Source organism: Orycteropus afer, unplaced genomic scaffold, assembly GCF_000298275.1.
Source record: "Orycteropus afer afer isolate SDZICR_OR568_19922 unplaced genomic scaffold, OryAfe1.0 scaffold00509, whole genome shotgun sequence".
Classification (NCBI taxonomy): Eukaryota; Metazoa; Chordata; class Mammalia; order Tubulidentata; family Orycteropodidae; genus Orycteropus; species Orycteropus afer.
In genome coordinates, this window is record NW_006922096.1 from 1,111,924 (window position 1) to 1,134,010 (window position 22,087).

A 22,087-nucleotide genomic window follows, 5' to 3' on the forward strand; every position below is an offset into this window, starting at 1 on the left:
CCTTCCGAGGAGTGGCTGGTGGGTTTGAACCGCCAGCCGTCTGGTTAGCAGGCAAGTGTCTTAGCCACTATGCTACCAGAGCTCCTATATTTCAGACTATGGTCTTCAAATTTCATCAGCAAGTGCTTCAAGTTGTCCTCACTTTCAGCAAGCAATATTGTGTCATCAGTGTGTCTCAGGTTTTTACTGAGTCTTCTACCAATCCTAATGCTATGTTCTTCTCTATATAGCCCAGCTTCTTAGATTATTTGCTCAGCAAACAAATTGAATAAGTATGATGAAAGGATACAACTCTGACAGACTCTCTTCTTGATTTTAAACTACTCAGTGTCCCGTGTTCTGTTTGAATGACAGCCTCCTGATCTATGTACAGGTTCCTCATGAGAATAATTAAGTGTTCTGGAATTTCGATTCTTTCCAATGTTATCCATAATTTGTTATGATTCACACAATCGAATGTTTTTGCATAGTCAATAAAACATAAGTAAACATCTTTCTGGTATTCTTTGGTTACAGCCAAGATCCATCTAACAGCAGCAATGATATCCCTCGTTCCACGTCCTCTTCTGAATTCAGCTTGCATTTTTGGAAATTCTCTGTCAATAACTGCTCCAATCGTTTTTTGCATTATCTTCAGTAAGATTTTACTTATGTGCAATATTAATTTTATTGCTTGATAATTTCCACATTCTGTGGGATCATCTTTCTTTGAAATGGGTACAAATATGGATCTCTTCTAGTCAGTTGGTCAGGTAACTGTCTTCCAAATCTCTTGCCATAGCCGAGTGAGTGCCTTCAACATGACATCTGTATGTTGAAACATCTCAATGGGTATTCTGTCAATTCCTGGAGCCTTGTTCTTCACCAATTCCTTCCTTGCAACTTCAACTTCCTCCTTCAATACCATTTGTTCTTTATCATATTACACTTCCTGAAATGGATGAGCATCAATATATTCTTTTTGGTACAGTGACTCTGTGTTTTCCTTCCATCTTCTTTTGAGGCTTCTAGCATCATCCAATATTTTGTCCATAGAATCTTTCAATATTGCAACTCAGGGCTTAAATTTTTCCTTCAGTTCTTTCAGCTTGAGAAATGCCAAGCATGTTCTTCCCTTTTGGCTTTCCAATTCCATGTCTTTTCACATTTTGTTATAATAATTGACTTCATCTTCTCGAGCTGCTCTTTGAAATCTTTTGTTTAGCTCTTTTATCTTGTCATTTCTTCCATTTGCTTTAGCTACTCTCCACTCAAGGGCAAGTTTCAGAGATTCTTCTGACATCCATTTGGGTCTTTTCTTCCTTTCCTATTTTTTTAATAATGCTTTGCTTTCTTCATGGATGATGTCATCCCACCATTTTTCTGGTTTTTGGTCATTGGTGTTCAATGCATCAAATCTATTCTTTAGATTGTCTCTAAATTCAGGAGGGATATATTCAAGGTCATATGTTGGCTTCTGTGGACTTGTTTTAATTGTCTTCAGCTTCAACTTGAACTTCCATATGAGCAGTTGATGATCTGTTCCACAGTCAGCTCCTTGTTCTGGATGAAGATACTGACCTTCTCCATTGCCTCTTTCCCCAGATGTAGTCAATCTGATTCCTGTGAACTCCATCTGGTGAAATCCACATGCATAGCCACCATTTGTGTTGTTGGAAAAATTCTATAATGCAATCGCCTGTGTTATTTCTATCACCAAGGCCAAATTTTCCAACTACTAGTGATTCTTCTTTGTTTCCAACTTTTGCGTTCCAATCATCAGTGATAATTAACACATCTGGATTGCATGTTAGATCAATTTCAGACTATAGAAGTTGGTAAATAGCTTCAAATTTCTCATTTTTGGCTTTGGTGGTTGGTGTGTAAATTTGAATAGTAGTAGTACCAGCTGGCCTTCCTTGTAGGTGTATGGATGTTATTCTACCAGTGACAGCATTGAACTTCAGGATAGATCTTGAAACATAGTTTCATACTTCATACATTCCATGTTCCAATTATTGGTGGATGTTTGCAGCTGTTTCTTCTCATTTTGAGTCATGCTACCTCAGCAAATGAAGGTCTCAAAAGCTGTATTCTATCCACACCATAAAGGGTGTAACCCATATTTCAGACTATGGTCTGAAATATGGGCTCTTCCGGTTCTGTATCAGACAATGTTTCAGGGCTATTCATAAAGTTTTTGAGTAATATATAAGACAGTGTCTCACTACTATTCATAAGGTTTTCACTGGCCAATTCTTTGAGAAGTGGATGGCCTCTTCATTCTTCTGGGTCTGTCTTAGTCTGGAAGCTCTGCTGAAACCTGTCCACCACAGGTAACCCTATTGGTATTTGAAACACTGGTGGCATAGCCTCCAGCCTCACAACAGCACATAAGCCACCACAGTACGACAAACTGACAGACAAATTCATCTCCCTTAGTCTTTTCCATCTGCTTCCACTTCCTACCTGGCCTCCCCCCTTACCTGTTCTGGCCATCGGCATAATGGGAGTCTTCAAAGTAATCCATCTAGTCCTTAACATGTCTTTTTGCATGCTATATCAAAAGTACAGTCAACAATGCCATGATTCAAATTTCTTTTGACAGTTAGTGAAATTAATTGTTAATTTAGTTATGATTTCCAGGAGTACAGTTATACATTTCAAATTCTAGTTTGCAGTTTTCTTGTGGCATTTTTGAGCACTGAAAACAATCTTATTACTCATAACAAATGGTGAAGGAAAATAGGCTCAGTCAGTAACACCACACAGGTCATCCACAAGCTACTTTGGTAAAATGGTGAATTTAGAGCAGAAGAATTTGCTTTATAGGTAAAATAAGGCTGAGGTCTTATAAAAATTAAGGTCCTTGCCTATTAACTATACAGGGACCTTAGTCATAAAGTTCCATGGAGAATATAGAAAGCGAGAATGGGGCATGTAGACAAGCACTGATAGTGTCCAAACGAGTTTAATGAGCTAGGGTTTGACCCAAGAAAAATTTGACTAAGGGTTAAATTGGTTGGATGGGGATTCCAGCAGAAAGCCCATCAGCTCTCCAATGATTCTTCTTAAGCCAATCATAAACTCAACATTGTGAAACTAAGGTTCTATTGTAGTACAATGCTTGATGAAAACACGAGCTTCTTGATCAACCGAGTCAGGAAAATATTTTAATCCAGACTCTTTCTTGGAGATTTAGCACATACATCATCATACTAAAGTCTACAAGGGAGTCCTGCAGGAAATAAATCTGTTTAATTTAGAATTTCCTAAGTGTATTTGATCTCAAAACTTTCTTCTTGTTCAATACCTTTAGTTTAAGAAACCATACCAAAACCAAAAACAAAACTCACTGCCGTTGAGTCGGATCCAACTCATAGTGATGCCTCCTTGGGTTTCTGAGGCTGTATCACTACGGAAGTATATTGCCCAAGCTTCCTTCCAAGAAGTGGCTGGTGGGTTTGAACAGCCACCCTTCTGGTTAGTAGTCAAATGCCTTAGGCACTACACCACGAGAGCTCCTTAATAAACCATACTCTTGGAAAGGTTGATCTAGTGAAAGTAAGGAACACCATATCCTGTAGATAATCCTCAAGGAATAATATTGGGTGCTATTTCTTACAGCAAGGATACTGTGAATTTTTAACAAGCGTGAGTTAAAAGAAATAATCTTTAAACTGTTAGTGGCAAACATATTTTATGACACAGGCTCAAACTCTATATTCTTCAAGCTGGAGATAAGGTTGACAAACACACACTCACACACACACAAACACACAAAATTGCGGCATGCTCAGGAGATAAGCTTGTCACTTATGTAATTATATAATTTGGCAGTGATATAATGATGTAATCATTCACCATGATGTGATCTGATGCTATCAACCAACCAATTGTAACAGGATTAGGGGGGAATGCAACACCCTTACTCAAATCACAGCTCCAATCACATGTAAAGAGTGTTTCCCCAGGATGTAGCCTGTATCCTCTTTTATCTTACAAAGGACAGAAGAGAGAGATGTTAGCAGAGAAAGTGGGAAAGTCCTCAGTACTACCAAGAAAGAAGAGCCAGAGTATCCTTTGGAACCAGAGTCCCTGTGCTAGGAATCTCCTAGACCCAGGGGAAGGCTGATACCAAGATACATGAAAATTTCCAAGGAATACTGGGCCCAAATGTTGAAAGGAGTCAAGGGCTTTTTCCCCCAGAGCTGACAGAGAGAGAAGATGTTCCCCTGGAGCTGATGGCAAGAATTTGGACTTCTAGCCCCCTGAACTGTGCAGGAATAAATCTCTGTGAAAGCCATTGACTTGTGGTATTTCTGTATAGCAGCACTAGATAACTAAGAGAGGCACCATGAAGCTGAAGTTCAGATCTTTGATAAGTGTGATCCCACCTGGCTGTGCTGGAATCTCTAAGGCTGTATGATGAGACTTGTCCTAATAGTGCCAAAAGTGGTGGGAATAAATAACCAGGCATGGGGCAAACATGGGAATATGGGGCAAACATGGGAATATGGAATGGACCATTAATAGCTCATATGCAAGTTTAAATTGAAGCTTAAAAAAATTAACTTCACCGAGAACCAAAATATAGCCTAGAGTATATCCCATATGAATTTCGAAATCATCTGAAGAATAGATTTGCTGCATTGAACAGCAATGACCAAAGACCAGAAAAGTTGTGGATGATATTAAGAACATCATACATGAGGAAAGCAAAGGTCATTAAAAAGACAGGAAAGGAAGAAAAGACCAAAATGAATGTCAGAAGAGATACTGAAACTTGCTCTTGAATTGAGAATAGCTTAAGCAAATGGAAGATATTATATAAAGGAGTGAAACAGAAGATTTCAAAAAGTGGCTTGAGAAGACAAAGTATAGAACTATAATGAAATATGCAAAGACTTGGAATTAGAAAACCAAAAGGGAAAAATATGCTGGGCATTTCTCAAGCTGAAAGAACTGAAGAAAAAATTCAGCCTCGCGTTGCAGTACTGAGCAATTCTGTGGGCAAAATACTGAATGATGCAGAAAGCATCTAAAGAAGATGGAAGGAATACACTGATTCACTGTTCCAAAAAGAGTTGCTGATATTCAGTCATTTCAAGAGGTAGCACATGATCAAGAACCAGTAATAGTGAAGTAAAAAAGTCCAAGCTGAACTGAAGGAATTTGTGAAAAACTAGGCAACAGGTATTTTTCAGAACGTCCATTGAGATGTTTCAACAAACAGATGCAGCACTGGAGGCACTCATTTATTTATGCCAGGAAGTTTGGAAGACAGCTACCCAGCCAATCGACTGGAAGAGATCCATATTTGTGCCCATTCTAAAGAAAGGTGATCCAACAGAATGTAGAAATTATCCAACAAAACCAGAGCTCCCCTATTAATAACACATATAATTTTGCTGAAGTTAATTAAAAAATGGTTGCAGCAGTGCATCAACAGGGAACTGTCAGAAATTCATTCTAGATTCAGGAGAGGACAGGGAATGAAGAGTAGAATTTCTGATATCAGATGGAACTTGGCTAAAAGCAAATAATTTCAGAAAGGTATTTATGTGTGATTTATTGACTATCTCAAAGCATTCAACTATGTGGATCATAATAAATTATGGATAACATTGTGAAGAATGGCAATTCCAGAACACTTAATTGTGCTAATAAGAAACATTCACATAGACCAAGAGGCTGTTGTTCAAACAGAACAAGGGGATACTGAAGAGTTTTAAATCAGGAAAGGGGTGTACCAGGGTTGTAACTTTTCACTATACTCATTCAATCTGTATTCAGAGCAAATAATCTGAGAAGCTGGACCATATGAAGAACATGGCATCAGCATCAGAAGAAGACTTATCAATAACTTGTGATATGCAGGTGACACAACCTTGCTTGCTGAAAATGAAGAAGACTTGAAGCACTTGCTGATGAAGATCAAAGACTATAAAGTCTTCAGTGTGGATTACACCTCAACATAAAGAAAACAAAAATCTTCACAACTGGAATAATAAGCAACATCATGATAAATAGAGAAAACATTGAAGTTGTCAGGGATTTCATTTTACTCGGATACACAATCAACACCCGTGGAAGCAGCAGTCAGGAAATCAGATATAGTATTGCACTGGAAAATCTGCTGCAAAAGACCTCTTTAAAATGTTAAAGAGCAAATATGTGACTTTGAAGAGTAAGGTGTACCTGACCCATGCAATGGTCTCTCTAATAGCCTCATGTGTGTGTGAAAGATAGACAATGAACAAGGAAGACCAAAGAAGAATTGACACATTTGAATCGTGGTATTGGTGAAGAATATTGAAAATACCATGGACTGCCAGAGAAAAGAATAAATCTGTCTTGGAGGGATATGCAGTTGGAATGCTCCTTAGAAACAAAAAAATGGCCAGACTTCATCTCATATACTTTGGTCATATTGTCAGTAGGGACCATTCCCTGGATAACGATTATCATGCTCGGTAAAATAGATGATCATCAAAAAAGGGGAAGACCTCAACAAGATGGATTGAAACAGTTGCTGAAAGATGAACTCAAGCATAACAATGATTGTGAGAATGGATCAGGATCAGTCATTCTTTTGTTCTGCTGTATATAGTGTCGGAAGGAGCCAGATGTTTCAACAAATGGATGGTGTGCTGGAGACACTCACTTGGCTATACCAAGAAATTTGGAAGACAGCTACCTGGCCAACTGACTGGAAGAGATGCATATTTATACTCATTCCAAAGAAAGGTGATCCCACAGAATGTGGAAATTACCGAACAATATCATTAATATCATAATAATATTATGCAAGTAAAATTGTACTGAAGATAATTCAAAGATGGTTGCAACAGTATATTGACAGGAAACTTCCAGAAATGCAAGCTAGATTCAGAAGAGGTCATGGCTATCATTGTTGATGTTAGATGAATCTTGGTTGAAAGCATAGAATACCAGAAAGATGTTTACTTGTGTTTTATTGACTATGCAAAAGCATTTGACTGTGTGAATCATAAAAAATTATGGATAACATTGAGAAGAATGGGAATTTCCAAACACTTACTTGTGCTCATGAGGAACTGGTACATAGACCAGGAAGCTGTCATTTGAACAGAATAAGGGGATATTGCATGATTTAAAATCAGGAAAGGAATGCATACAGGTTGTATCCTTTCCCCATACTTATTGAATCTGTACGCTGCGCAAATATCCAAGAAACTGGACTACATGGTTTCAGGATTGGAGGAAGACTCATTAACAATCTGTGATATGTAGAAGATACAACCTTGCTTGCTGAAAGTGAAGATGACTTGAAGCACCTACTGATGAAGATCAAAGACTACAGCCTTCAGCATGGATTACATCTCAACATAAAGAAAAACCCTCACAACTGGATCAGTAAGCAACATCATGATAAATGGAGAAAATATTGAAGTTATCAAAGATTTCATATTACTTGTTTCCACAATCAACACTAATGAAAGCAGCAGTCAAGAAATCAGATGATGTATTGCACTGGCCAAATCTATTGCGAAAGATGTCTTTCAAGTGCTGAAGAGCAAAGAGCAAAAGAGATGTCTCTTTGAAGACTAAGATGTGCCTAACTCTAGCCATGGTGTTTTCAATTGCCTCTTATGCATGTGAAAACTAGACAATGAATAAAGAAGACTGAGGAAGAAGATACTTTTGAATTGTGGCATTGGCAAAGAATTCTTAAAGTCCTACGGACTACCAGAAGAACTAACAAATCTGTCCTGGCAGAAGTGCAGCCAGAATGCTTCTTAGAAGTGAGAATGGCCAGATTTTATCTCACCTACTTTGGTCATGCTGTTAGAGGGACCCTCAGTGAGATGGCTTGACACAATGATTGCAACAATGGGCTCAGGTATAGCAAGAACTGTGAGGCCAGTGCAAGACTGGGCAGTGTTTTGTTCTGTGTACATAGGGTCACTTTGAGTCGGAGCTGAGTGGATGGCACCTAACAACAACACGAGCCAGAACTGACTTGATGGTCTGAACCACAACAACGTGAGGCAAAGTGCCTTTGCCCAATAATGCGAGACAAACAGAGTGCAGATCCTCACTACCCTCCTCTTAGTATCTAAGCTCACTTTATTTTTGTATGTTGCTGTAGAGTCAACCCCTGACTCATGATAACCCCATGAGAAATAAAACAAAATACTGCCTAGTCCAATGCTACTCTCTTGACTGATGGCATTCCAGAATTTGTGACGCATAGCTATGAGTCGGGTCCGACTCGACGGCACATTACAACAACAACAACAGTGTTTTCATTGGCCCTAGAGTTTTCAGAAATAGATCTCCAGCCTTTATTCCTAGTCGTAGTTTGGAAGGTCTACTGAAACCTGATCAACATTAGACAACACTTAAGCCTTCACAGACATATGAGTTATGGCTGTGCAAGAAATGCATTGGCTGGGAATCAAACCCAGGTCTTCGGCATGAAAGTTGAGAATTCTACCACTGAATCACCACTGACTTCATCAATCTCCATCTAGTGCCCCCTAATTGACCACATGTAATAAGGCATCAGTGGCAAAAGGTAAATCACAGAGGAATATTGAAGAGTGAATTTGAGTCACTCTTAAACACAATACATAAATAGAGCCACCAGAGAAGGACTATATGTGACTATTATTTTGGCCCTATTTTTTCTTTCTCCCAGGGTAGTGTGACAACACCATTGGTAACTTTGTCTTTCTGTTTTTGATGCTTGATTGCTCAACATTTAAATTTGGAAAGTAAAAATAGATAAATATCTTGTAAACTTAGCCTCAGAAAGAACAGTTAAATAAATTTTGGCCAAACTGTTATTTTGGAAAAATATTTTTCAAAACAATTTTATATATTGACATAAAAAAAACAAAAACCAAACCCAACCCCCTGCCATCAAGTTGATTCCAACTCATAGCAATCCCCATTGGGTTTCTGAGGTGGTAAATCTCTATGGAAATAGATTGCCTGGTCTTCCTTCTGCAGAGTGGCTGGTGGATTTAAACTACCAACCTTCTGGTTAGCAGTCAAATGCCTTAGGTACTCTCCCACCAGATCTCTGTATATATATTGACATAGTAATATTAAATAACTTCATTAAACATATTGAAAATAGATTCTGAAGGCAATTTTACACAAATTAGGAATTATTTAATATTACAGGCTTGACTGATAATGCCCACTCTCAAGAATTTCTTGGTTTACAACATTATTTCCTACTTTTTAGGACACACAAAAAAGAGCTCTGGTGGCATAGTGAATAAGGCATTTGACTGCTAACTGGAGGGTCAGCTGTTCAAACCTACCAGCAACTCCATGGAAGGAAGAGAGAGAGATCTACTTCCATAAATATTTGCAACCTCAGAAACCCAGTGGGGGTTGCCATGAGTCAGAAATGACTCAATGACAGTGAGTTGTTGTTGTTTTTAGGACACAAAAATGTGGAGTCTCAACCAGGTACATTTGTAGGTGTTCATTTTAATTTGATTTATTTTGGCAAAATTTTGGCAGTGCCCACCATATCACTGTGATATGGCAGGATAACTCTTAATATGGGAAAACTACAAGTGAGATACTTTAACATCAATAACTTCTAACCAAATGTTATTCTTGTATATTTGGCATTTTAAAGAAGTGGATTGTACTTGAATTAATCCAAAACACAGATCTCTGTATTTTAAAGCTAAACTCCATGGATTTCAATCTGTAGGCCAAACCTAAATTGCCCATTAATTAATTCATTTAATTATTCAATCATTCATCCAACAGATGTTTATTGTCCTATTATAGCATCAGTCAGGGTTCAGGTTAGAGAAATAGTCACTATGTGTTCTGGAATAAGGGATTATATAGATTAAAACTTAAACAAATATGGGAGGAGTAGGAGGAAGTGAAGATCTGGAAAGAAGATGTAGAGGATAGGAGGAGTTAGCAGCCAGTCAATGAAGAAGTCAAGTACATCCAGTTACTAAATTAGAACCACCAAATGCAACCCATAGAAAGCTCCATGACTCACTATAGCGACCATCTCTCTGGGCCCACTCCCAAGCATCTGGTGGTGGGCCTGGGGCAGCTATTGGTCATCAGAGTCAGTAGGGCAAAAGAAGAGATGGTGACAGAGGGGAAGAAAAGAAAGACAATCTGAAACCCACTGAGCACTGCTTCATCAGTTCATCACCTCACCTAAGTGCAAACAATATTTAGAAGTTAATGTCTATGGTAGTTAAGTTTGTGTGTCAACTTGGCTGGGCCTGGTTGAGTGGCTGGGCAGCTGGATGTGGTTATTTTCCATGGTAAGATTGATAATTAACTCCATGGTGGAATCTACTGGAGCAGCTGAGTAGTGCTTTAGGGATGTGGGCTGATTCTAGTATATAAGAAGCAACTTTGAGGAAGGTCTCCAGCTTATGGCATGCTTGAACCCTGCATGCAGCCAAGTCATTGCTCAACAGCCTGCCATGCCCTGCTGTTCTTGGGACTTCTGGACTTGAATTAGTGGCCTGCTACGTTGTTTGGTAACATTGGGACTGTGCCTTTTTATTTGTGAACTTTGGGATTGTCAGCCTCAGCAGCCAGCAGCTGTCAGAGTGAAGAAAAGCCTCCAGCTTCAGTGGGCTAGAAGCAGGAGGCAGAGCTGAAGCTCAAGGTTGAGGGGCTTTTACCCAGCCCCTAGAGCCTGGCACTTTGAATTCAGACTTAAAGCCTCCAAAATTATAAGAGAATAAACTTCTGTTTGCTCAAGCCATCTCATTTGTGATATATTCCTCTGAGTGGCACTAGGTAACCAAAACAATGTCCACTGTGTTGCTTCTAAGGCTCAAGCTTCTTGCAAGGTTAACTCTATAGGTAAATGGGCCAATGTTGTTGTTTTTATGTGCCATCAAGTTGGACTCGCCTCATAGTGACCCCTCCTTGGGTTTCTGAGGCAGTATCACTATGGAAGTAGATTGCCCAACCTTCCTTCAGAGGAGTGGCTGGTGGGTTTGAACCACCAGCCTTCTGGTTAGCAGTCATGTTCCTTAGGCAATACGCTACCAGAGCTCAAGTGGACCATATAGTTAAGGAAATTCTGGGAAACATAGTTCCCAGGTTAAACAATATAGCATAATATTCTGTGAGAGCCTGTCTGTGCAAGAAACAGGTAATCTTCTGTAAAATGAGAATAATAACAAGATGTTTTGGGAATGAAATGACATAATGCGTATAAAGCTCTTAACATTCTCTTCCATGTAGTTGCTATGAGTAGGAATCAACTTGATGGCAATGGGTATTTTTAATAGCCCACATGGTGAACACTCAAAAAGTGATTATTATTTTATATTAAGTAGATTAACATAATTATATATTAAGTAGGTAAAAGTGGAAAGTAGCATAATTAACTCTGCTCAAGGTAAATTAAGGCCACCATATATACATGCAGGTCAATGAATTGCTTTTATATGGCCTTTCTAGCCATGTTGTTGTTGTTGTTAGGTTCTGTCGAGTCAGTTCTGCCTCTTACCTACCTTGTGTAGAATAGAATGGAACACTGCCAATCCTGTGCTATCCTTACAATCCCTGCTTTACCAGAGCCCATTGTTGCGGCTGCTGTGCCAATCCATCTCGTTGAGAGTCTTCCTTTCTTTTGTTGACCTTTTATTTTACCAAGCATGATATCCCTCTCCAGGCACTGTTGTCCTTCTGACAATAGAAGGGATAGTCTTTAACTTCTACAAAATGAGGGAATTATTGTCTACCAAGGGTATTGGTCAGTTTATGGTCCTGTTGAGAAGACCATGCTTTGAAACTGAAAAGGAGTAGGTTTCTGTAAGGGCCTATCTCACAAAGGTTAGGGGGTACATTACTATTATCATGTAGAGGCTGGAGCAGAGAGTGTCCATTGGACCCAATTGTTTCTGTGCTGAGAATCTCCTAGACCAGAAGAGAAAGCATTAACACTGAAGACAGCACACGTCAGTAAGAGACAGCAGAGATAGTCTTGCCAGATCATGAAGCAACACACCTGCTGTGGGCTTGTTGGCCCACAGAGCAAAAGTTGAGTACTTTTGATAGGAGGCTCACCTGTAGAGCTAAAAGAGCTGTAACACTTACCAATGAAGGTCAGAAGACTGACTGTGTGCCTTGCAGGTGTTGCATGCCTCCTCCTTTGCCTAGCAACAGAGCAAAAGCCTTGGGCAATGTGGTGGTAACCAGAAGGTATTAGGATATGAACATATCTGACCTGAGTGGATGTCTGTCTGGAATGGATGTAAGAATGGACTTGAGTAATTTGGGGAATGGTAAGCATTTCCCATTTGAGAGTTCATTACTAGTAAATGTTATTAATAAATAATAATGATTACTTTCACTTTGCCAACACTATAAGAGTCCCATGTATTTGGCTCAATCAAACATGTATGTAGCATGTATTTAATGGCTGATGACAATGTGTGTAAGTCTAGCAGTCTTCTGGCTGCCTGGAAGTTTGAGGCACAGTTTATGTTATGTTAGCATAAACAATGTAGACAGTCAGAAGTGCACATACAAGGCATTAATTGGTGGCCATAATCTCTGACAGTGGGAGTGTAACTGGTCTTGAACTGCTACTTTTTAGAATTCGTCACTTCAGTTTCACTGATGCCAAGCCTTTCCAGGGGCTGCGCCTCACCAGCCCCTGACTGAGCATGGCAGGAATACTAAAGCAGTCTGTTCCTGGCAGACTGAAGACTCTTCTGACAAGCCAGACTTTGGTTCATGAACTCCCCAGTGGCTATGCTGAACATTCTTTAGAACTGCAAAACTCATCTGGAATGATTCCACCTAAACTAACTCCTTCTCTACCTTCCTGTCTTCTTTCCTTTCTTCTTTCCCTATGTTTCACCAATGGTCAGACCAGTTTCCTATACATTTTCTCTCAAAGGAAATTCCCTGAATAAATTTCTGCTCTTTTAACCATTTAACCTGGTCTTTGTGTTTGCGTCTTGGAGACATGAATTTACACAATTTCAAATAGAAATATCAGTACACTAATGAAGTCTAGCACCGCAAGTTAAAAAGGTAAAAATTAAGTAACAGATGATTAATTTAGAAAACCTGACCTTCATGACTTGATTACATCACCAAGGAAATCTGCCAATTAAGTAGATTGTGCAGTCTTCCTTCTGAGGTGTGGCTGGTGGGTTTGAACTGCCAGACTTCTTGTTAGTAGTCAAATGCCTTAGGCATTACAGCACCAGAACTCCCAATTATTGATTCTAAAAAAAAAAACTTCACTGCCATTGAGTCAGATCCAACTCATAGCAACCCCTCCTTGGGTTTCTGAGGTAGTATCACTATGGAAGTAGATTGCCCAACCTTCTTTCGGAGGAGTGACTGGTGGGTTTGAGCCACCAGCTTTCTGGTTAGCAGTCAAGCTTCTTTATTTACATTTTCAAGATAAGACTTTATTTACATAGAGTTTAGAATTGTAGATCACTTACCCTGCTGTCCTACCGGAAGCCAGATTGTGATTGGCGATTTCTGTAGTTAGAAGGGAAAAATGGTATCACCGATAAAAGCCTATGGAAATCACTCCCATTCCATTCCTCTCTCACCTACTTGCTCACTTCCATTAGGTCAATGACTGATGTGAAAATATCATTTGCAAAGTATCCTAACAAGATAATTTGTGCTCCAGGAAGTCAAAGTAGGTGGAGGTACACTTAATCTTCCTAATTATAATACAATGTTAAATAGACTAGCATCTATTCTGGCCCAAAGTGTAGTTGACATGAAATTTGAAAAAGACTAATAGACAAGCTGGGAGCTCTGGTAGCATAGTGGCTAAGGCACTTGACTGCTAACCAGAAGGCTGGCAGTTCAAACCCACTAGCCACTCCTCGGAAGGAAGATGGGGCAATCTACTTCCGTAGTGATACTGCCTCGGAAACCCAAGGAGGGGTCACTATGAGTCAGGTCCGACTTGATGTCACATAACAACAACAATAGACAAGCTAATCCCCATTTCTTTAATTGCTATGCACTGTATTCCTGCTTCAGCTGAAATTTTTCAGTGATATGTATATCTAAAGGAGCTCTGGTAGCATAGTGCCTAAGGCACTTGACTGCTAACCAGAAGGCTGGTGGTTCAAACCCACCAGCCACGCCTCAGAAGGAAGATGGGGCAATCTACTTCCATAGTGATACTGCCTTGGAAATCCAAGGAGGGGTCTCTATGACTCGGGTCCGACTTGATGGCACATAACAACAACAACACGTGTATCTAAATTAATGTTACGTTGTCTCAAATAAAGTTCCTTTTAAGCAATACAATCTACTGGATTCAGTATAACATAAATGAAGAAATGTTGAAACTGATGTATTTTTATGTGCAGTAAATATATTAAAGGATATTGTAGAGCATTAAGGGAAATTGTTATGAAAAATTCTTAGCTATAACCAAACACCTTGAGAGAATGACTCACTGGGTGTGGGGTCTTAAAATAACAGTCTCAAGGGACAGCTAGGTCAATTTACAATATAATCCAAAAATAATGTTCTACATCCTACTTCTGTGAATAGTGACTGGGGTTTTAAATGACGCAATTATTGGTCTATCCTCTTCCAGAGCAAAGAACAATAAATAAAATAAAATACACAAGGAAACAATTAGTCCAAAGAACTAATGGCCCACAGGCACCACAGCCTCTATTACTGAAGACCTGAAGAACTAGCTGGTGTCTGGCGACCATTACTAACCACTCATTAGCATCAAAATAGAAAGTCCTAGTCAGAGAGGGAAAAAAAAATGTATAACAAATTTTGAATACTTAAAGGAAGACAAAATTTACTGGTCTAATACAGACTGGTGGAACCTCTAAGACTCTGGTCCTTAGACATCCTTCAAGTCTGGAACTGAACCCACCCCCAGGGATCAACTTCCAGTCAAACAATAGATGGGCCTATAAAGTGAATAATAACATCAGCTGGGAACATACTCCTGGCTAAAATTAACCATATAAAGCTAAAAGGGCAGTGTTTGCCCAAAAACAAAGCTCAGAAGGCAGAAAGGGGTAGGAAAGAAGTGAGAATGGAAATGAGAAGCCCGGGGGAGAAAAGGGAAGAGAGCTATTATATTGAAGGGATTGCACCCAAAGACATGAAACAAAATGGATATAAATTGTTGAAATTAATATGCTCTGTACACTTTCACCTAAATTACAATTCTTTGAAAAAAGGAAAGTTGATACTGTTTCAAAGCCTCTTTTGGACACCTTGCTTATTATATTAGTGGTCTTTAGTGCCCTTAGTGCCAAAGTCTTCTAGAGTTCAGTTCCAGAAATATTTTCTATCTCTATTCATTTAAAAATGAGACCAAAAACTCATCCTGTTACATATAATACTTAAGAGCAATCATATACTTTTGTATACATATTTCTTTCTTTTTCTCATATGATTTCTGACCTTTCTGATAACTTCATATTGTAGTTATCATATTATTTATGGATTTATTTTGAGTACCTTTAAACATTTGAATTTCTTTTTTGTAGGGGGGAAGTAAGGAGTATATAAAATCTTAAGTAACTACACATGCACATTTATAGCAATGTTTTACTCTGCTCAAACCATAATTAGATTATATTTTAGAAAACAAAATATTATGTGGAGTTGTGGATTATTTAACAGTTCCAATTCAAGTTAGTGTATACAATTTACACCTCATAGCTTTTTGTATGTAAAAAGAATGAATCAATTCTCTTTAACCTAGATCAGGTTAATGGGATGGGAACATGTAGCATATTGACTGCAGACCCAGATCTGTAGTAGACCTCAGGCAAAGCAGCTAGTTTGTCCCTCAGCATCCTCATTTATACAATAAAGGAATTGGACTAAAGAGATTCAAGAGACAATTCCCAGCTCTGGAATTACATGATTCCTTGTAACTTTATTCAACATCTGACCTTTAAATACGTAATCATTATAGAAGAACACATTTAGGAATTGTGAAAAATGGTGATGAGAGGTATCTTCCAAACTTGCTTCTATTTACAAAGACATAATCAGGAAAAGGCCTCTTGTGAAACATTTCCTTTCAAATTAGTTTGAAAGTAATATTACATCATGAGCCTTTTGAAGGTCCAAGATCTTCAAAATCCATTCAGTGATCTGACATCATGAAAATGGATCACAACCAATCACAAGAACTTATTCATAATGGGAAAAATATTGAAAAATATCTAGAAATTATTGGCTATTATAGTACTTTGGTGAAACTATAACCAGTTTAAATACATACACCCACACACGCAGGTAATATAGAACAGAAACTGTGCTCAACAACGGTAAGGAATAGTCTTACTACCTATTTGGAAATACATTGCTTTATTTTGTTTCAAGCATAACTGTTGACAATTCATTTATTCCAGCACTTAAAATAAACAAAACGATCAGATCTGAAAGAATTTGGTGCTCATTTCATTGTGAAATATCAGATAATCTTTACATGCTGCAACATGTTGAGAACTGCTCATGTACCTCTATGGCTAAGATAAACTTCAAATGAAAATTTATGATATGAATAGATTATGTAGCATTGGAAATTGTTTACTTAAGTGGACCTTAGTGGAAGAATGATGAAGTAAAAGACCTAAAGAGAAGATTTCAAAGGGCAGCTCCAGGTGACAAAGTAATTATTATGACAACATGTGCAAAGACCTGAAGTTAGAAAACCAAAAGGCAAGAATAAGCTCTGCATTTTTCAAGCTGAAAGAACTGAAAAAAAAAAAAAAAAAAAAAAAAAATTTAAGCCTCCAGTTGCAATACTGAAGGGTTCTATGGGCAAAAAAGATTATCATGAAAACTAGAATATGGAAGGATGTCAGGTTTGGTCAAGTAGAGGGTCAGCCAACAAGAGGAAGAGCCTGAATGACATGGATTGGCACAGAGGCTGCAATGATTGGCTGAAGCACAGCGAAGATAGTGAGGATGGCGTGGGACGAGGCAGTGCTTTGTTCTGTTGTAAATAGTATTGCTATGAGTCAGAACTGACTCAATGGCACCTAACAACATTAGCAACATGGGCAAAAAATTGAATGATGCAGGAAGCATCAAAAGAAGAGGAAGGGAAGATAACGAGTCACTGTACCAAGAAGAATTAGTTGACATTCAACATTTCAGGGAGTAGCATATAATCAAACCCATGGATTTGAAGGAAGAAATCTAAGCTGCTCTGAAGGCAGTGGTGAAAAGCAAGGCTCCAGGAATTGATACAATACCCACTGAGATACAACAAAGGGATGTAGTGATGGAGGTGCTCACTCAATTATGCCAAGAAATTTGGAAGCCAGTTACCTGGCCAAGAGATTGGAAAAGATCCATTTCTGTGCCCATTTAAAGAAGGTTAACCCAACAGAATGCAGAAATTATCAAACCAATTTCATTAATATCACATGCAAATAAAATTTTGCTGAAGATAATTCAAAAACAGTTACTATAGTATCCTGACAGAGAACTGCCAGAAATTCAAGTCAGTTTCAGAATAGGACATGGAAATAGGGATATAATTGCTGATGTCAGATGAATCTTGATCAAAAGCAGAAAATACCAGAAAGATGTTTACCTTTGTTTTACTGATTATGCAAAAATATTCAAGTTTGTGAATCATAAAAAATTATGGATAATATTGTGAAGAATGGGACCTTCAGAACACTTAATTGTGCCCTTGAGGAACCTGTACATAGACCCAGAGGCAGCAGTTCAAACTGAACAAGGGGATACTACGTAGTTTAAAATCAGGAAAGGTGTGCATCAGGGTTGTATCCTTTCATTATACTTACTGAATTTGCATGGTGTGCAAATAATGCAAGATGCTGGACTCCATAAAGAAAAATGAGGCATTAGGATTGGAGGAAGACTCATTAACAATCTGCGATATGCAGATGACACAGCCTTGTTTGCTGAAAGTGAAGAAGAGTTGAAGCACCTACTGATAAAGATCAAAGGATACAGCCTTCAGTATGGATTAACTTCAAAATAAAATGAAAATTCTCCAAACAGGACCAATAAGCAATATCATGATAAATGGAGAAAAGATTGAAGTTGTCAAGGATTTCATTTTCCTCACATCCATAATCAATGTTCATGGAAGCAGCAGTCAAGAAATTTAAGGTTATATCACATTGGGCAAATCTGCTACAAAATATTGCATTGGGCAAATCTGCTGCAAAATATCTCTTTAAAGTGTTAAAAAACAAAGATGTCACTTTAAAGACTAAGGTGTACCTGACTCTTGCCATGGTATTTTTAATAGCCTTATATATATGTAGAGCTGAGCAGTGAATAAGGAATAACATAGAAGAATTGATGCATTTGAATTGTGGTGTTAGTGAAGAATATTGAATGTACAGTGAAGTTCTAGAAGAACAAACAAATCTGTCTTGGAGGAAGTACAGCCAAATTGCTATCTAGAAGAGAGAATAGCCAGACTTCATGTCTTATACTTTGATCATGTTGTCAGAAGGGACTAGTCCCTGGAGAAGTATGTCATGGTTGGTAAAGCAGAAAGTTAGCTTTACCAAAGGGGACGATCCTCAATGAGATGGACTGACACAGTGACTGCAACTGTGGGCTGAAGCACAGAAAGGACTGTGAGGATGGGGCAGGCCCAGCGGTGTTTCATTCACTGTGCATAGGGTCACTGTTAGTTGGAACTGATTTGAGAGCCCTAACAATAACACCAACTTTAAATAGGTAACTAGATAGCTAGCTAACCTCTCTCAGTAGTTATACTACACAAGCAGGATGCAAGTCATCCACTTAAGTATAAGCATACTTAAATAAATATGAAGAATGAAATTTGCACCCCCTGTTCCTGAGAGTACCTGATACATAGTAGATTCTCAGTAAATATTGTTGTTGTATGCTGTGGAGTAAATTCTTCTTCATATTGACCATAAAGTACAGAGGAAAATTGCTCCATACAGTTTCTTAGTCTCTATATTTTATGAAAGCAGAGTGCCAGGTTTTGTCTCCCATGGAGCAGTTTGTGGGATTGAACCGTTGACCTTCTGGTGAGGAGTTAAACACTTAACCATTGTACCACCAGGGCTCCTTGTTAAATGAATAAATTTCTTTTAAAATTAATATTACCTAATTTAGGGAGCCCTGGTGATGCAGTAGTAAGTATTAGACTGCTAACCAAAAGGTCAGCAGTTCAAATCCATCAGCCTCTCCTCAGGAGAAAGATGAGACAGTCTGCTTCTGTAAAGTTTTATAGCCTTGGAAACACTATGAGGCAGTCCTACTCTTACCTATAGCATGGCTATGAGTTGGAATCGACCTGGTGGCAGGCGGTTTTATCGACCAATTGTTGTTGTTAGGTGCGTTGAGTTGGCTCCAACTCCTAGTGACCCTATGTCCAAGAGAACAAAACACTGCCTGGTCCTGCACCATCCTCATAATCTTTTCCATGTGTCATTCATGTCACTGAGGAACTTCCCCTTTTTTGCTGACCCTATACTTTACCAAGCATGATATTCTTCTCCAGGGGATGGTTCCTTCTGACAACATGACCAAAGTAGGTGAGACGAAGTCTGGACATTCCAGCTTCTGACTGACTGCACTTCTGCACAGGACAGATGTGTTTGTTTTTTGACGGTCAATGGTGTTTTCAGTATTCTTCACCAACACCACAACTCAAAGTCATCAGTTCTTCTTCGATCTTCCTTACTCATTGTCCAGATTTCACACGCATATAAGGTGATAGAAAATACCATGACTTAAAATTGAAATTATTTGCACTCACCAAAATGGATGGACTTTATTTCTCCATCACATACTGGAATACACTTTAGAATGCATGTAAATATATATGTATATATTTATATATTGCTGACATTAATTGTATTTTAATGTACAAATATTTGAGGTGATTACTGCTTTTTTTTTGCTTTTTCTCTAAAATGTTGAAAAGGAACTCTATAGTTGTGGAAAATCCCTTCAGCCTGAGCTTACTAAGTGCTATAAGCTATATTTTATCTTGGTATTGAGGCTCTCCAAAGGATACATCTTTCAAAACCTCAAAGGAAACTGTATTTGACTTGGCTGATGTAATCAGCCACAGCACAAAAGCAATGCTTTTCTGAAGCCTGACCAGAAATCCAAATGCTTCAAATCTCAAGATTCAGCTAAAAGAGACTACAAGCAATTATCTGATTATATATACTTACCTTAATTTCCAGTTTTCTGAGAAAATTGTTTGAAAATATATATAGGAAAAAAAGCTATATTGACAATTAGCATGGAGTAGTAATAGAAACCCCAGGATCCCATAGAGAGGAAACAGGTGTGAGTGAAACTGTTTATTTCAGCTCTTACACATTGTAGGTAAGGGAAAAACAATAAAAATTAAATTCAAACTCACATCCACCCAATCTTCTTGGCCTATCCTAAATTATATCTACCAATCTGAGAGATTTCAAAAATTGAGCAGAATATCACTGTTGATAATAAGCTGGAATATAACCTACAAGACCTCCTTTTTTTTTTTTTTTTTTTTCCTTCAATTCAAGATGTTGGCTGCTTCACAGTTCTTATCCCCAGGAAACAGGATGTGCTTGGTATAATTAAATGATGAGAGAAAAAGCTGCCCGGCTGCTGTGGCTGTATCCCTAGAGATGGTTTCACTGTGAACTTCTGACCGCTGCCCTCTTAGCTCATCTGTGGTTCTGCCGTTCTTTCCACAACTTGAGGACTTTGCAACACACAGGTTTGAAGTTGCACTTGAAGATGTATCAGGTTATTTGTATTTGACTTCCCATGACTGTACTGGCTTGCCTGTACTATTTACCATTTCTTACTCTTGCTTTCCTTGTCCAATCTATATCATTCATTCTTTTAAAACTCTGTTTAATGCAAAACTAATCTGCTCTTTTTAAATATAATTTTTTGCTCTCCTTTAGTTTTTGTTGAGCAAAAGTCTTGGTCACTCCAACCAGATTTTTAAGACCTTCAGGGATAAGAACTATTTGTTGTAAGCCACACACAAGATTAGGATAATGCTTGTTGTTTTTGACTACTGTTGAGTTGGCCTCTGGCTCATGATGAACCCATGCATGATGGAATGAAGTGCTGTCTAGTCCTGGCCCATACTCAACATTGGTTAAGGGTTGGACCATTATCATATGTAGGGTTTTCACTGATTGACTTTCAGAAATAGATCATCAGGACTTTCTTCCTCAGCCTTAGTCTGGAAGCTCCGGTGACATCTTGAGCATCACAGCAATAGGAAAGCCTCCAATGACAGGCAGGTGAGATGGCTGTGCATGAAGTGCATTAGCTAGGAATTGAACCTGAGCCTCCACATGGAAGGTGAGGATTCTACCACCAAACCGCCAGTGCTTCATGTAAACCAACAATAGACGTTGACTGATGGACAAATGTCCCATTTCAGGACTCCTGTTCTCTGTAATATGTAACTGTCCAGGCTAGTTGTCTTAATTTTTAATTGATAAATCAACTCTCTAATGATTTTGTCTTGATCATTGTTCTATTCATGGCTCATAGGTTAGGTTAATTAAACTTATCTCCAAATGGGTTATGATATCTATTTTTCATTTGATTCTCATGGCTAAACTGTATATCGGATAGCATCACTAACAGTTAACATTGTATAGAGGCTGAAGCTATATCCACATACCACATGGTCATCTGCAAACATTCTTAAAAATTAGTTTGTCTTATATTTTACTTACTAGTCTTAGTGAGTCTATCATACAAAAGACCATTGCTACCTCTGCTGGATCAAGTAATGCACAATATCTCAGTCTTCAAGGTCCTGCAAAAAAATTCTAGTCTTTATCTCCATTGGACAAGATGAAGGATTCCACTTCCGTAAAAATCCCCAGAATGCCTCAAATCAAACTACAACCCAAACTCCCTGCCATTGAGTTGATTCTGACCCACAGAAATGTCCATTGGAGTTCAGAGGCTGTATATCTTTACGGAAGTAGATCGACCTATGTTCCTTCTGTAGAGCGGCTGGTGGGTTTGAACCATTGATCTTTGCTTAGCAGCCAAATGCCTTATCCACTGTGCCACCAGAGCTCCAGTATGTCCCCATTTATCCATAAATAGCCAG